Source organism: Triturus cristatus, chromosome 7 (genome assembly GCF_964204655.1).
Source record: "Triturus cristatus chromosome 7, aTriCri1.1, whole genome shotgun sequence".
In the NCBI taxonomy this organism is placed as follows: domain Eukaryota; kingdom Metazoa; phylum Chordata; class Amphibia; order Caudata; family Salamandridae; genus Triturus; species Triturus cristatus.
In genome coordinates this window covers 689,824,029-689,841,636 of record NC_140590.1, presented here as the reverse complement: position 1 = coordinate 689,841,636, position 17,608 = coordinate 689,824,029, and the positions used below count along the sequence as shown (strand labels likewise).

The 17,608-nt window shown below is 53.0% G+C and overlaps 1 long non-coding RNA gene across 1 annotated transcript in view; it reads left to right on the top strand.

Moving 5' to 3' along the window:
* The first annotated feature begins 16,373 nt into the window (after window positions 1–16,373).
* LOC146810345 (uncharacterized) overlaps window positions 16,374–17,608 on the top strand; it is a 370,956-nt gene continuing 369,721 nt past the window's right edge. Inside the window, exon 1 of the long non-coding RNA XR_014966580.1 lies at window positions 16,374–16,501. This is a non-coding gene — a long non-coding RNA (uncharacterized LOC146810345). The remainder of the gene's footprint in view (window positions 16,502–17,608) is intronic.

Sequence of the window (17,608 nt, the reverse complement as noted above, 5' to 3'; positions counted from 1 at the left end):
TTCTACGAGAACTGACCGCAGGGCATGACGCACCTGAACATAGCGGAAAAACTCAGATTTCCCCAACTCATACTCCTTCTGCAGCTCTTCAAAGGACTTCACCCTCCCCTTGATCAGCAAATCTCCAACCCTGGAGATACCGATCAAGTCCCATTTCTCAAAACCTTTGGTATGCCAAAGCTTCCCTAATTTGTCAGACTCAAACAACGGGGTAGCAAGGGTGAGCCTATCCTTCCAGCCCAGCGAGTCAGTCGCCAACTTCCACACCCGCACCGCCACCCCCGTGGGCCCTGTGAGGGACGAGTCCAGCGATCTCGAGTACAACGCTCGATGATAATTACCGCCGCGCAACAACCATCGGTCCATGGCGTAGCCAGGGCTTAGAGCCGGACCATAGAAACCATGATTAATCGCGCTCAACTGGGTGGCCCAGTAATAGCGTCGAATGTCCGGAAGCGCAATACCCCCGTCGTACCACGGAAGCGTCAACTTAGCAATCGCAATGCGCGGCCGCCCATCCCACAACAACGATCGTTGGAGGCTCTCAACCTCCCGAAAGTAACTGGCCGGTACCCAGTCAAGAGTATTCTGCAAGGCGTAGAGGAACCGAGGAAGAGACATCATTTTGAACAAAGCGGCGCGTCCGAGGAGGGAGACCGGCATCCTCCGCCAGGCTGCAACATCCCGCCGCAAACGCGCCAGGGGAGGGAGCAGGTTCCTCTCATACCGCAAAGTGGAGTCAGTGGAGATAAAAATCCCCAGGTACACGAAGCCCTGCTGGGCGATCTGAATCGAACAAGTTCGCGGGACAGGTGGGACGTCGCCGCTCAGAACATACAAATATGATTTACTCCAATTGATGACAAGACCAGAGTTCTTACCAAAAGATGTCAGAACGTCACAAACCACTATAAGCGAGTTCTTGGGCGAGGCGAGATATAACAGGATGTCATCGGCATAGAGCGAAATACGGTCCTCGTGATCAGGCGACCATCTAAGTCCACGTATATCCGGGTGCCAGCGTATCCACGCTGCCAGCGGCTCGAGGGCAAGGGCGAACAACAAAGGCGACAGGGGGCAACCCTGCCGGGTGCCCCTCCCAAGCTGGAACGGAGTCGACGCTCGCCCATTTACCACAACACTCGCAAGAGAACCCTCATAAAGCAACCTCACCCAGCTCACAAAACCAGGGCCAAAGCCGAACTTGGCAAGCACCGCCCACAGGTATGCCCATTCCACCGTATCAAACGCCATCGTGGCATCCAGAGACGCCACAATAGCTGGTTCACGCAGCGTGCTCGCCCTGGCAATTACTCCATGAAGTCGCCTAAGGTTTAACGCAGTGTTACGGTGTGGGATAAAACCCGATTGATCCGGGTGGATCAGGTCTCCAAGTACCCTGACCAAGCGGCCCGCCAGGATTTTAGCCAGAATTTTCGGCTCAGCATTAAGGAGTGATATCGGCCGATAGGAGGCACACTTATCCCGGGGTTTACCATCCTTATGGATCACAACAATCGTCGCCAGTCGCTGGTCCAACGGAAGGGACCCACTCCCCCGCGCCTCCACAAACATGGCGTGCAGGTGAGGAGCGACCCTATCCGGAAACAGCTTATACAAGTCAATCGGCAAACCATTTGGGCCTGAGGCCTTGCCCGAGTACAGCGCGCGGATAGCACCCGCCACCTCATCAACCGTTATATCTCCATCGAGGTCATCTCTATATATGTCAGAAAGGCAGGGCAGAGCGATGTCACGCAGGAGGTCACGCGAATCCTCAGTTGGCCTATCCGAAACCGAGGTGTAAACCATACGGAAATAATCCGAAAAACACTGTACTATACCCTCGGGATCAACAACCACCTCTCCCCCCTCTCTCGTCAGCTCCGGCACCACTCTATTAACACGTTCTTTTTTGTCCAGCCACGCTAGGCCTTATCGCCAACATCGTACAAGCGACCCTGCTGTTCCCTACTGAGGGTCTTGGCGGCATTCGTCACCAGGTCCCTATATTCCGCTTGCTTCAAGCTCAGATCATGCAGTGAGGCCGCTGTAACCTCCCCCTCCAGGGCCACCTCTAAAGCCGCGATCTCATCCTCAACCTGCATAACCTCGCCATCTCTCCGTCGCTTGGCGGCCACTACCAAGGAGAGGGCCTCCCCCCTCAACACGGTCTTAAATGCTTCCCACAACGACACAGCCGAGTCAACGGAACCCTGATTGTCCTTAAAATAGTGATCAACTGTCTTCAGCAGCGCACTGCGCATCTTGGGATCACGGAAGTACCAGGGGTTAATAGGAGCAACCCTGCCCCCTCCCTCGCGGCCGACATCCAGCCGGACCCACACTGGCGAATGATCAGATATGCCCCGCGCCATATGCCTAGCCTCAGATACCAATGAGGCGTGCGCAGCCAGAGTGAGCAGATAATCAATCCGAGAGAGACTACCATGCGCCCCGGAGTGGAAGGTATATTGGCTCTGTGTGGGGTGCCGGAGCCTCCAGCAGTCTACCAAACCGAATGTATCTATAAAATATGGAAGCCACTTCTGAGCCCCCCCGGTGTCCCTGGGCGGGTACCTATCCAGCAACCCAGAGCCGACAGCATTAAAGTCTCCCCCCACCACTAGCATACCCTCCGGGAGGTCCAACAAGGCCCTGCCCAGATCTGCAAACGTGGAGGCCTGCAGGGCAGGAGGGACATAAACCGAAACCAACACCAACGTTCTTCCCTCCCACCTCCCCGCCACCGCCACAAACCTCCCCCTATCATCAACAATGGTGGAGTCCACCTCGAAAGGTAGTGAAGCTCTAACTAGGATACCCACACCCCTGGAGCCTGAGGAGAATCCCGAGTGGGCGATGAATTTGTAACCTTTTCTATTAAGAGCATGGCAAGTATTACCTATAAGGTGTGTCTCCTGCAGTAGGGCCACATCCGGCAAAGACCATTTCAAGAACTGCAAGACTATCCCCCGCTTAATACGATCTCCCAAGCCATTAACATTCCAGCTAATAATATTGAAGCCCCTACCCCCCATCCCCACACACAAAGAGGCCCACCCCACACCCGAAGTGCCACCAGTAAACAACCCTGATAACCATTACTACGCCTTGCAAAAACAAACCCCCCAACAACAACCCCAAAATCCCAACTCCACCCCCCACCCTGCACCCCTGCTGCAGCTTACAAAGCCCCCCCAACTTGCAGTGTGCCTGTCGCCCTACCATAACGCAAAACTACAAAAAGTACCCTGAGGGAGGAAAGAGCTCCCATCTTCCTCCCGCAACCCTCCGTATTACTGCAATCAGCTCAAGTCATTGTCCGGAACCAAAGCAAGTCAGACTGGCCCCAAAGGCATCAACCCTGCCCATCCCGGTCACCCTCCACGTCTGTGGCAGCATCCCCGCCAGTCCGTCGTCGGGGCAAAGCGTCCAACCCGTCTCCGGCCATAGCAGGCGACTCAAAGAAGAAAGTCCGGTCCTCATACACCACACGTAGTCTGGCAGGGAAAAGCATAGCATACTTCAGGTCCCGCTCCCGAAGACGTCTCTTCACCCCCAGGAAACTCTACCTTTGCTTTTGCACCAGCTGGGTGAAGTCAGGATAGAAACTCACTGATGCGTTCTGATAAGGGACCGGGCCCGTCACCCGCGATGCTTGCAGGATAGCGTCCCGATCTCGGAAGTGAAAGAGCCGGGCGACAATCGGTCTCGGAGGGGCTCCCGGCCTGGGCCTCCCGCCAGGAACTCTGTGAGCCCGCTCGACTGCAAAAAATTTCCCAAGGCCCTTAGGCTTCAGATGGTTAAGCACCAAGTCCTCCACGAGCAGATCTGCAGAGATCTCGTCCGAGGATTCCGGGACCCCAGTAATGCGCACGTTGTTGCGCCTGGCCCGGCCCTCAAAGTCCTCCAGCCGGCGGGCGGAGAGGTCGTTCTCGGCCCCCAGCTTACGAACTTCGGTCTGAAGTTCCGAGACATCATCAGCGAGGCCTGTGGTCTTGAGATCAAGGGATTTAACCCGCTCATTAGTTTTGCCCAAATCCGCGCGGATCAGGTTGACATCCACCAAGATAGTATCCACTTTATGCGCCAGGGCATCAAACTGTCTCCCAATCGAGGCCTGCATCCCCTCGAGCGCACCCATGACATCCTGCAACGAGAGCTCCGAGGTCGGGGATGAGGCAGCCTTCTGTACGTCCAACGCCTGGCCCGATCCACCAGGCGATCCCTTCTGCTGGGCATAGCGATCCATATTATTGGATTGGGTATAGGCTCCCCGCCTGGTAGCCTTGGGTTTCAGCCTATCCACCTCTGCTTTACCCGACATATCTGGCACCGAGCAACCTGGTGCAAGGAGACGACCCTCTCTCAGTTAGAGGGAACAGGAGAAGCCAGATCTGCAATAACCAGGCAGAGTAGGGCGCAAGGCGTCCAGAGGATTATAAAGCATCTGAAGGCGCTCCCGGGCCAAGGCAAACAAAGGGCGAGAAAGTGAAAGTGAAAGTACGGCGTTCTCCGTCCGCCAGTTCACACCTCGCCAGGCCGCTGTTGTTCAATTAGAGGCCGGGCATCCTGCCAACGCCAGCCCCTGGCATCCCTCGGAGATAGGCCTCAATCTTCCGCCATGCACAACTCCGGTTCCTGGTGGGCGATCCGAGCCCGGGCAGCATCAATCACCTCAGCAATGAGTCATCTGCAAGATGCCGGGCATATAATACAGGATTTAGGACAGGATAATCGACGGAGGGCGCGTGGGTCCCGGGAGCTCAAAGCTCACGCGGCCATCTTGGTCAAGCGCTAGGCTCCTCCGACTGAAAACTTTTTAATTAGATTGCTTTTTAGGTCTTAGTACTGAGGAATCACATTGCAACAATTAAGGGGGATTGCTTAACATTTTGGGGGCATTATTTTTATGTGATTTTATTGTGAGCTGTTTATTGTGGTAGTGGTGGTTGAAAACACACCAAAACGTAAGGCTATTCAGACAACTGCCATTTTAGCAGTTTAGTCTTCATGAGAAGGGGATTTAAAGACAAGGATGCTGTGCGGCTGTGCCATAGGTATGCGTAAGAGAAGCCCCTATGCGCCTAAGCGGGACCAGGGGTCAGGAACCCTGTCGGTTCCAGTGCAGATATACAGGCAATCACCTACTCATGTGAGACATTTTATAAAATGTAACAATCCCCTTATCCATAATCATTCATTGTTTTGGAAAGGATCCCCGGGCATGACAGAAGGACTAGTTTCCTGTCTCAAATACAAATTAAATGCCTGGCCAATGAAGGAGCCTCTTGTGTATGGGCCAAAGCCTGCTACCGAGACTACTTTAAGCTGTCTGTATTTTAATGCCAGGTCCTTGGCGAAACATTGCATTGAGAACTGGGACTTGATCTCAGACTCTAAACCTGATCATTTATTTATTTCTGAAACCTGGCTTGAGGCATCCACACTACTGGAAATTTTGGTGGCCATACCTGCAGGATATAAGATATTGAGCTGTGATAGGAGTGACCGGCCAGGAGGGGTACGGCCATCATCTTTAAAGAATCGCTCACCTGCTCGGTAGAACTTAAGTCCCTGTCAAAGAGCTGGGAGATGTTAGCCTTCCAGCTTGCCCACAAAGAACGACAGCTGCATGGGGGGGACTGTTCTCTACAGTCCTCCTGGATATGGCCCCATCTGACCAGCGACCTTCCTGCACAATTAACCTCATTAAGTGTAGAGCATGATCATTATTTAGTTATTGGAGATTTCAACTTACACTTTGAAAAGAAAGACGAGGATGAGATATGTAAATAATTGGCAAATGGCATGAGTTTACGTGAACTCAAAAAACATGAATTAGTGGCCCTATGCATAGAGCAGGCCAATGACTAGATTTCCTATTCTCCAATATTAAAACTACTAACATTTTAGACACCGTTCCACTTACTCAGATGGACCATTTTTTAAATTACTTTCTCAGTCAAACTTTCTAATGATAAAAATCATTCAGTAGATCCCTCTTCAATCCCAAAGAGATCATGGAGTCGTAAAACTGAGAAAACATTCTCCAATCATTTAATTATTTCCCAGAATGATAAAGAGAAACATCTCTGCAAACAGATTGAATCTTTAAATGTGTCAATTTTAAGTTCACTAGATAAATGCTCTCCTTTGATAGTCAAAATATCTGTTAGAAGGCAGCCTCTGGAGAATGGTACACTATGTAGCTCAGAATAACCTAAAGTTAATCCAAAAACCTCAAACGGAAGTGGAGGTTTTCGAGAAATAAAACAGATCGTCTAAACTGAATCAATATCATAAAGCTCTTTGGGAAGCTAGGAAATATTATTTTATTAAAAGAATTGAAGAAAACAGCAATTCCTCCAAAGAATTATTTAAAATTGTGAAAGAACTTGCTCAGCCGACTTGTTTATCTCAATCGATTCCCCCTACTAAAGCTCACTGTAAAGCAATCAGAAATTACTTCACTGATAAAATTGAATAGATATATTCATTTTTCGAGGCCCAACCATCCCTAGTGGAATCTCCTTGGTCAGTGGCGCACCATGGGGGGGGAGGAAGGGGGTGTGGTCCGTCCCGGGGGCAGCACGAGTTTTGCGGGCAGTGGGCTCTCCCACGCTCTTACCTGCAGCTGTAGCAGGGCGGCAAATGCAGGAATTGCAAGCACCGCCCCAGCTCTTACATGTGGCTGCTGAGGGGCGGCAAAAGCAGGCACCGCCACGGGCGGCCAAAAGTCTAGCTACACCACTGTCCTTGGTTTTTTATGGGCCCAATGCAGATGCCACCAACCATCTGGGAGTAAGAACAATTCACAGAAAAACATGTCTTAAAGGTGATGAAGGAGGTCAAATCCGGTTCTCCTCGGGGTCCCAGCCCGCATTTTATTTACTCTCGGTTAGCCACTACACCATGTCCCCATTTTACTCAAATTCTGTAACAATCCCTTGCAGAAGCAACTTATCCTGAGGTTTGGAAAGAAACAACACTCTCAAATCTAGCCAAAAAATCTTAAATCGATACTTCCAACCTCAAAACATTACCAGCCGATATCTCTTCTTCCATATATGTAAAGAATTCTGGGAAAATTGGTGAATGGGCAATTAACCTAGCTTTAGACAAAGCTATATGTATAAGGAAAGCTAAAACAGGAGGTGGCTCCTTTTCACATCAGGCTGCAGCCCAGTGGAACTTGTTACCCCTGGAGCCCCACCTTACTGAGAACCATTTATTGTTTAGAAAGAAATTGAAAAACCTGGCTGTTTGCAGGTTAATGTCCTACATGCATATGACATTTTTTGTGGGGTTCTCTCAGTTGAAACGTTAGAGAGCTTTACAGTGCCATAACAATTCCCTAGGGGATGAGTGTTGCGCTTTATAAATACCATTAAAAAAATACGTCCAGAGCTGCGAACTTTGGAAATGGGGAACCATGTTCCAGTCTTGTCGTATGATTCTGGGCAACTCATTTAATATTGCCATGCCTCAAAAAATGAGTGTGACCTTATGTAATGTATCTAGTGCTCATGTAAAGTGCTCCAAAACTCCCGGGTCGAGTTTGGCTACATAAAATTAGGAAAAAATTAAAATTAGAAAGTCATGTGTGATGGGTGGCGGTTAGCGGAGTAGGTGGACAACCCTAAATTCTCCGGGATGATGCTGTCCTCTGAAAACTACTCCAGCACAAAAGCACAATCATGTGCACAAAACCCTGCTACAGACACTACCAACAACATCTGTGATGAGAAGTCCCTATAACATGCCATACAACCAATCAATCAATCAATCAATCAAAGCATTTATATAGCGCACTACTCACCCAGAGGGTCTCAAGGCGCTAGGGGAGGGGGGTCAGCTACTGCTCGAACAGCCAGGTCTTGAGTTGCTTCCTGAAGGCGAGGTGGTCCTGGGTCAGGCGGAGGTGGGTCGGGAGGGAGTTCCACGTCCTGGCGGCGAGGAAGGAGAAGGACCGTCCCCCTGTGGTGGCTCTTCGGATGCGGGGGACGGTGGCGAGGGCGTGGCCGGTCGATCGAAGCTGGCATTTGGGAGCGTAGAAGTTGAGGCGGCTGTTGAGGTATCCTGGGCCTTGGTTGTGTAGGGCTTTGTGTGCGTGGGTGAGGAGACGGAAGGTGATTCTCTTGGTGACCGGGAGCCAGTGCAGGTCTCTCAGGTGTCCGGAGATGTGGCTGCGACGGGGGATGTCCAGGATGAGTCGTGCTGAGGCGTTCTGGATCCGCTGAAATCTTTTCTGGAGTTTGGCGGTGGTTCCGGCGTAGAGGGAGTTGCCGTAGTCCAGACGGCTGGTGACGAGGGCCTGGGTGACCGTCTTCCTGGTCTCGGTGGGGATCCACCGGAAGATCTTTTGTAGCATGCGCAGGATATTGAAGCACGACGAGGAGACGGCGTTGACTTGTCTGGTCATGGAGAGGGTGGAGTCCAGGATGAAGCCCAGGTTGCGTGCGTGGTCTGTTGGTTTGGGTGCGCTGCCTAGGGCGGGGGGCCACCAGGAGTCGTCCCAGGCGGAGGGTGAGGATCCCAGGATGAGGACTTCCGTCTTGTCCGAGTTCAGTTTCAGGCGGCTGTTCTTCATCCATTCGGCTACCTCTTTCATCCCTTCGTGGAGGTTGGCTCTGGCGGTGGCGGGGTCGTTGGTGAGGGAGAGAATCAGCTGGGTGTCGTCGGCGTAGGAGATGATGTTGAGGTTGTGCTGGCGTGCGATGTCTGCGAGGGGGCTCATGTACACGTTGAAGAGGGTTGGACTGAGCGAGGAGCCTTGAGGAACGCCGCAGATGACTTCGGTGGCTTCAGATCTGAACGGGGGGAGGTGGACTCTCTGTGTCCTTCCGGCGAGGAATGAGATGATCCACTCCAGTGCCTTTTCCTGGATTCCGACGTTGCTGAGACGCTGCACTAGTGTACGGTGGCAGACAGTGTCGAAGGCCGCGGAGAGGTCTAGGAGGATGAGGGCCGCTGTTTCTCCGTTGTCAAGCAGAGCTCGGATGTCATCGGTGGCTGCGATCAGGGCGGTCTCGGTGCTGTGGTTGGCCCGGAAGCCAGACTGCGAGAGGTCGAGGGATCCGTTCGTCTCGAGGAAGGCGGCCAGCTGCTTGTTGACGGTCTTCTCGATGACTTTAGCAGGAAACGGGAGCAGCGAGATGGGGCGGTAGTTCTTGAGGTCGGTGGGGTCGGCTGATGGCTTCTTTAGTAGAGCGCTGAGTTCGGCGTGCTTCCAGCTCTCCGGGAAGGTAGCGGTGTCGAAGGAGGTGTTGATGATGTCCTGCAGGTGGGGTGCGATGACAGCGTCGGCCTTGTTGAAGACGTGGTGAGGGCAGGGGTCGGTAGGAGATCCGGAGTGGATGGAGTTCATCGTGCGGACGGTTTCTTCGGTGCTGATCGGGGTCCAGGCGCGGAGGGTGGTGGTGGGGGGCGGTGGTTCGGTCATGGCGTGTGTCGGTTGAGTGCTGAAGCTGTTGTGTATGTCCGCGATCTTGTTGTGGAAGTAGGAGGCAAGGGAGTTGCAGAGGTCTTGTGAAGGGGTGATGTTGTTGTTACCGGCATTGGGGTTGGAGAGCTCTTTGACGATGTTGAAGAGTTCCTTGCTGTTGTGTGCGTTGTTGTCCAGTCGTTCCTTGAATGCGGTTTTCTTGGTGGCGTGGATGAGTTGGTGGTGTTTTCGGGTGGCGAGCTTGAGGGCAGTCATGTTGTCAGGTGTTGGATCTCTGCGCCAGGTTCTCTCGAGGGCTCGGCAGTTCTTCTTGGAGCTCTTGAGTTCGTCGGTGAACCATGGGGCTTTCTTGCTACCGGGTCTGCTAGTCGGGGTCTTCAGAGGGGCGAGTTCGTCTGCGCAGTCGCTGATCCACTTCGTGAGGTTGGTGGCCGCTTGGCTGGGGTTCGTTGCGCTGGTGGGTGGGTTCTTGCTCAGGGCGGTCGCGAGCTGGTCGCCTGTGATCTTGTTCCAGCTTCTGCGTGCAACCTGTTGCTGGTGGTGGTGGATCGTGGTCCTTCTGAAGCTGAAGTGGACGCAGCTGTGGTCCGTCCAGTGGAGTCCGGTGGCGTGGCTGAAGGCGATGTCCTTGCTGGATGAGAAGACGGGGTCGAGTGTGTGTCCGGCGTAGTGGGTGGGGGTGGTGACCAGCTGCTTGAGTCCGAGGTTGGCGAGGTTGTCCAGCAGGGTGGTGGTGTTGCAGTCGTTGTTGTTCTCCAGGTGGAAGTTGAGGTCCCCGAGGAGGATGTAGTCAGCGGAGGGGAGGGCGTGCGGGCTGATGAAGTCGGCGATGTCTTCGCTGAATTGTGTGCGTGGTCCCGGGGGTCTGTAGATGAGGGTGCCTCTGAGGGTGGTCTTGGGGTTGATGTGGACCTGGAAGTGCAGGTGCTCGGCGGGTGCGAGGGTGTCGTCGGTGTTGGTCGTGATGCGTATGGTGTTCCTGTGGATGATGGTGGAAGCCTCACCAGAGAAGGGAACCAAAAGATGGGATGGTGGCGGGTTGGTTATCCACAGCAGCACCTATAACATGGCACACACTCCCACTCACCAACTTGGTGAATCAAAGAATGAAACCTCAAAATTAAATACTTATAGCTGCTCAATGAGGTCTGCAGGACTTCTGACCTCCTGGCCAGAGTCCCGCTCTCCACTCAAGCAGCTCCGCTGTAGCCTTGCCTGCCGCTGCCCCAGACACCTTTCTCCAAGGTAGATGTTCAAGGCCCCCCTCCACCCGCAGGCTCCTGCCTGAGCATCATTCCTGGTGGTACAGTGGGAGAGCCTTTCTCTTCTCCTGTTCCACTGTTGTCTGTCTGTGTTGTTCTACCTGTTTTGTGTTCGTGTTTTTGTCTGTTTCTCTTTGTAGTTCTATAGTAATTTTTACGCCTGTTGTCTGTGACTCTGTTTTCTGCCCTTTTCATTTGTTTTTTGTGCCTGTGCCCTTGTCTTCTCCTTCGTGCCTGTTTCTCGCTGCCTTTTTCCCGCTGCTGTTACCAGCGGCGCCGCCCTCCTGCCATTTTAGCTCCCACCTCCCAGCTGCACTTCCCTCCCCCCTTCCCTATTTAATGGCTGCCGCTGTACAGCCACATGCAGTGGACGCGCCGCTGGCGCTCCAAAAGCAAGTCCGTCTGTGCCCGTCCGCCACCCTACCGTGACCAGCACCTGAGACCCTGGATCTCTGACCACCCTCCGCTACGACTGAGCCGCCCTCGCCCTCCTCGCTCTCAACCCTGGAAGGAACAACAACTGACATCTGTCTACACTGAAATCCACCCATGGCCAGTTCTCCTGCCGACACTGCTGCCAAACTTTCACCACCCTCTGCACCCCCATGGCCGTCGTCCCCATGCTAAACGCCAGCACCCCCGAAGCCCTGAGGTGCATCCTTCTCAATGTGAGCTTCCTGCACAGACATCCCGTAGAGATCTGGGACCTCCTCAACACCGTCTTGCCTGACGTTGCCTTCTTCACGGAAACCTGGACCAACTCCACCTCTGCCCATGACATCACCACAGCCCTGCCCGACGGATACAAGATCCAGAGGTAGGACCGCCCTAACCCCCCGGGACGAGGACTTGCCATCACACACAAGAGCTGCCTCCGACTCACCACCTCCAGCACGAGCAACTCCCCATCCACCACCGAACACGTCCATTTCCAGATACAGATCTGCCCCAGAACCACCCTACACCCTTGCCTACAGGCCCTCCGGACCTTGGACAGCGTTCACCACTACCATTGCCGACCTCGTTGCACCCCACGCCATCGCCTCCATGGACTATAAACTCATCGGAGACCTCAACTTCCACCACTACAACCTCAAGGACCCCAACTCCTTCACCCTCCTGGACAACTTCGCCAACCTCGGACTGAAACAGCTTATCACCACCCCCACCCACAAGGCAGGACACACTCTCGAACCCATCTTCGCAGGAGGGAACAACATCCACTTCAGCCACACCACGCAACCCCTCTGGTCAGTCCACCACTGCGTACACTTCCACGTCGACAAACCCACTGCCCCAAACCTGCACCCCACCCACTGTGAAGGAAATGGAGCAAGGTCAATGAGGACCACTTCAACTCCACCCTCAGCCACGATGCCCCCTCCACCTCGACCGACGCCAACCTCGCAGCCAAAGAACTACACAGATGGACCTCCAACTGCACAGACAAACTCGCACCCCTTCGCAACCCTGACAGACAGCGCACCAGAAAGGCCACCTGGTTAACCGCCGACCTCCAAGAATCCAGACGCACCTGCAGGCATGTTGAGAAGAATTGGCGAAACAGCAAAACTTCGGAAGACCGCACCACATACACGAACGCCATGACAGAATACCACCAACTCATCAGATCAAACAAAAGGACCTTCATCCAGAACAAGATCACCGCCAACTCCAGCAACTTGAAGGAACACTTCAGCATACTCCAAGAATTCACCAAACCCCCAAGTGAGGCCACGGACATCACCCCCTCCAAGGACCTCGGCAACAAGCTCAGCTCCTACTTCCATCTGAAAATCAAGTCCCTCTATGACAACTTCAACGAACGGACACAGGACTCCGAAACCACTCTCTCCTCCAACGCCAGCCAACCCACCATCTCTGCCTGGACCCCAGCCACCACCGAAGACACTGAACCATGAAAGGCATCCACTCAGGAGCACCTAAAGACCTCTGCCCTCCGCATATCTTCCACAGAGCCGCCGCCGCCATCGCACCAGAACTACGAGCACCATCAACACCACCTTTGAAACCAGCATTTTTCCCGATGACTGGAAATGCACAGAAGTCAAGCCCCTGCTCAAGAAGCCCACAGCAGATCCTTCGGATCTCAAAAACTACCGACCCATCTCCCTCCTCCCCTTAGCAGCAAAAGTCACTGAGAAGACCGTCAACGCCCAACTAACGAAATTCATTGAAGAGAACTCCATCCTCGAACCCTCCCATCCTGATTCTGCAGCAACCACAGCACCGAGACAGCTCTACTTGACGCCACAGACGGCATCCGCACCCTCCTCAACCAAGGCCACACTGCAGCCCTGATCCTACTCAAACTCTCCGCAGCCTTCGACACCGTCTCCCACCACACACTCACCACCAGACTCCACGATGCCGGCATACAGGGAACCGCCCTGGAATGGCTCTGATCCTTCCTCATTGGCAGAACCCAAAGAATCAGACTGCCACCCTTCCTTTCCGAACCCACAAAGATCGACTGTGGAGTACCTCAAGGATCGTCACTCAACCCTACGCTCTTCAAGATCTACATGGCCCCCCTCTCCGCCATCGTCAGTCAGCACGGACTCAACATAGTCTCCTACACCGACGACACCCAGCTCATCCTCTGCCTCACCAAGGATCCCATCACCACCAGACTCAGCTTCCAGGAAGGAAGGGAGGATGTTGCATCCTGGATGCGCAGCAGCTGCCTGAAGCTCAACTCGGAGAAGACTGAGGTCCTCATCCTCGGACCCTCCTCCAACGCATGGGACAACACCTGGTGGTCAAATGCACTGTGCAGCCTGCCCACCCCCACGGACCACACCCGGAACCTCAGCATCGTACTCGACTCCTCCCTCTCCATGACCCGACAGTTCAACGCCGTCGCCTTCTCTTGCTTCAACACCCTCTGCATCCTCCGCAAGACCTTCAAATGCATCCCACCGAATCAAGAAAGACCATCACCCATGCACTCATAACCAGCAGACTGGACCACGGAAACGCCCTCTAAGCCGGAATTAACAAGTTTCTGCTCCGCAAACTCCAGACCATACAGAACACCGCAGCCAGACTCGTCCTCGGCATCCCTCAACAAGAACACACCACCCAACACCTGCGAGAAGAGAGTAACCTTCAAGACACTCACCCACTCCTACAAATGCCTCCACAACACTGGACCCAGGCGCGCAACACCCATTGGGCTCACCGGGCTTCAGCCCCCCCCGTCATGTGTGTCAGCCCGACTGAGACAGCCTCGCGGGCTGGCGTCCGTTTAATTGCAGCCGGACCCGAGTACTTCACAGGTCTTTAAAAGACCGTTTACTCGTTAATGAGGCTTTTGTTGTATTTTCACCCCTTCTTACAGCCACTTTGCCTATGGCTGGAAGATTTAGCCCCCCCCCCGAAATCTTTTTCAGCCCCCCCCGAAATTTGTCTCTATTTGCCCGCCTGACTGGACCCCAATATCTCAACAAGAGAATCTCCTTCCACGTACCCAAGAGAAACCTCCGATCTGCCGACCTCACCCTTGCCGAAACCCTGCGCATCCGCAGAGCCAGAATGGGTGGAAGAGCCTTCTCATACATCACGGTGAAGATCTGGAACGAGCTACCAATCGACATCAGACGCTCACCCTCTCTGCACATCTTCAGGAAGACCCTCAAGACCTGGCTCTTAGACTGACCGGAGTTGCTTCCCCCTCCCCGCCAAGCGCCTTGTGACCCTCATGGGTGAGTAGCACGCTTGAAAGTTCCCTGATTGATTGATTTAAACTGAGTCTATCACCTACAGAGGTGAACAGAACAAGAGGCACCTTGTCATAGTTGAGCTGCAATCAAGACCGTATCGTGTCTCTTTAGTTTCTCCTCTTATACCGGATTTTAATGTGACCAACTCAAGAATCTACTCTGAGAACATTCCCACGTCATAACCCTCTGTCGTATAGCCACTCTTCCGCGTTGCTGTTTTGAATCGGTAGAACTTTGTTCTGTAAATGTCGCTAAGAAAATAAGTCGAATATTCGTTATTCCCATACCTTGCTTGGCACCAACTTATGCGAACAGGGAGATTGCACGCAGCTCTCTACAACAGGCGCGCATACACAGTGAGCTATTTTACCACAGAAAAAAAGCTAACTTTTGCTGCTCTCTTCAGTTTTGGACGTGTCCTGATAATGCCTTTCTCTTCTCTCGGTTCAGTGCCGTGCAGGTAGGTGGCGCTGCTGCACACCAGCGTGAGCCTCGAGCTCGGAATGCGAGCTGCGCGTTTGGCATTTCTCATGAAGCGGAAGCGCTGCGAGGCTGGTTCTGCTGCTGTGTGCTGCTTCACAGAGCCTCGGGACAGCGCCGGGGAAGGATGTGCAGAGCGCGAGCGGCAGCTTTTGGGATATGGAACTAGAGCAGCGCCGGTTCCTGGGGACATGTCCGGTCCCGATACAAGATGCTGCGAGCCTCACCCTGTAAAGCAGCTGCTCCGGCTTCAGCCCTTTGCCCTTGAGAGTTTAGGAAACCACCGGACAGGACAGCGGAAGAGCCAGACTGGCTGGGAGATACCTGCTACAGAGGGCAGCCTTCCCGTCAAAGCCCTTGCGTTGCAGGGCTCCTCAGCTGGATGCATCAGCAGCAGACGGGTTTGAGTCCTATCTCTTCTTTTTGCAGGATATGTTTTTCTTGGAGTACTTGAAGACTGCGGAATATTGACTGTGGATTTAGTCAATGGGTTATTTTTCATTTTTCCACCAGCGTGTTCTTTTGGCATTTGTGGGGGACTTCGTTTTTCGCAACATGTTTTTGGCATCTTTGTAGAGTTTGGTTCATTTTGCTTTGGACAGGGTGCCTTACTAATAGTGTGGTCAAGGTTGGGATCTGAGTGGGCACCCAGGAGTGTGGCTGTCCACGTTTGAACATGACCACCGCTAGCCTGGGATGGAGCAGAGTTTGTCTGGACCTGAGTGGAGTGTGTCTATAAGTGGCCACGGTCTGCAGCTGACCATTAACAGGCTGCACCAACCGGGCATTGTCTGAGACCGACCAGAAACTGCAAGAACATGACGAGTCACGAGAATTTACCTGCAAGGAGAATGGCTTGTCCGGAACGATCGTGCTTTTTCTGTAACGCGCCAGGATTTGCCTGTGACTGGCCTAGACTGTTTGAGAGGAAATTATCTGAAACTGGCAGGAAATTGTTTGAAAATGACCAGGAATTGTATAAAGTTGTTCATTAATAGTGCTATAAAAATGACAAGGGTTTCTCTGGAATGGAACATTTGTCTGAAAATGGCCAATATTTGTCCGATACTTCCCAGGATGTGCCTGAAACTGACAACAGATTCACAGAAACGGAGCACAGTGCGCCTGAAACTGACCACGGGTGGCTCAGTCAGACCGGGAGCACCATGGCATGTCCATGGATTGCCGGCATCTGGCCCTGGACTCGCGCCTCCTGAGGCCACTTGTCAGTTTTTGGAGACCAGTTGAACTTTTTCAAACATCTCTTTTATTTTTATTTCTTGGTTCATTGACAAATAGTTTGCTTGTTTTCTGGACACCACACACAGCGAAAACAAACTCAAAAGACGTTTTTGGGTGTTCGACTACACATCCTGCCTTGGTGGAGTTGCGCGAGTGGATATTTGTGTCTCCTTTGGAGTGCTTGATGGCTGACTCTGGGAAAATGTGGATTTTTTGCCCGTTTATTTTGGAATTGTGGATTTGCTCTCGTTTTTTTCTTGGAATGCTGTTCACGGGCCGTTTGGATTTACAATTCTGGGAGCGCCAATTCTTCCAATTAGGTAAGTGCCGCTTGTACCCTGCAGAGATTAGACACATGGTTTAAGGAACACACAGGCCCAAGTGTTTCTCACAACCCATTCAGGTGGACTTTAACCCACAGGCAGCTTCTGCATTTACAAGGAATCGCCGCTTGCCTCTCATGTGGTGAATGGCTGTGTTAAGTGAACATTGCTTTCGTTTCAGCAGGCGCGACTCGGGCCTTAGCTGCCAGGCCTTGTGTGGGCAGTGTGCTCCGCGGGAACGTATAAAGTGTCACGTGTCACGTTGCAAAGAAAACCACATCCAGGCGCTTCTTGTAAATTCCTGGTGGAGTCGGAACAGGTGCACAGGCTTTTTTCTTTTCAGTGGCGAGGAAACGATCTGTTTGTCAAAAGTGATTTTGTTCACCAGTTGTAGCTGGCACTGACAGGAAATATGCAGCTCGTGGATATAGGCCTACAGGGGAGGAGAGGGGGCACAGCGCGCGCTCTCCAGCGTGCAGTGCATCTGGTGGGCTGCAGACGGAGCGGGAAAGCTGCTTCGGTCCCAGGGCAGCACCATGTGATAAAGACAAACATGGGCACGCCGAGCCTATGACAAGTGAAATCAAAGTGAATAACGGGGGCTGTTGGAGGGGAGAAATGAAGGGGGCGCTGCTGGGCCTTGTGATCTTAGACACGTAGGGCCCTTGGGACCCACTGCCCAATGCGATACCATGTTGTGGTGGGTAGATCCTTTGGAGTCCAGAGGAATAGCCAAGTGAGGTGGGCGGTAGGATTGTCCAAAATGGTGGCAGCGCGCGATCTCAGTTGGTATCCCACAGGACTGATCCACTGATAGGCGTGGGAAATCGCAAATGTCAGTGGGCCAGTCCTCAGTTGGTGACAATGAGGATGGCTCAATTCATGACAACAGGTATCACTCAGTACTGGCTACTGGCATGGCACAGAGGGTGCCCAGCAGAATGCTTTCTTTTACAGCCGGTGCAGTGGAGTTGCTCGTTTGATGGCTAATGGGATGGCCCATTGAAGTGCCAGTACAAAACTCAGGTCAAAGTGGTTGGAGGGATAATGGTTGGTGTACAGTGAGGTACATCAGTTAATATCGCGTGACTAGGGTTGCTTGGT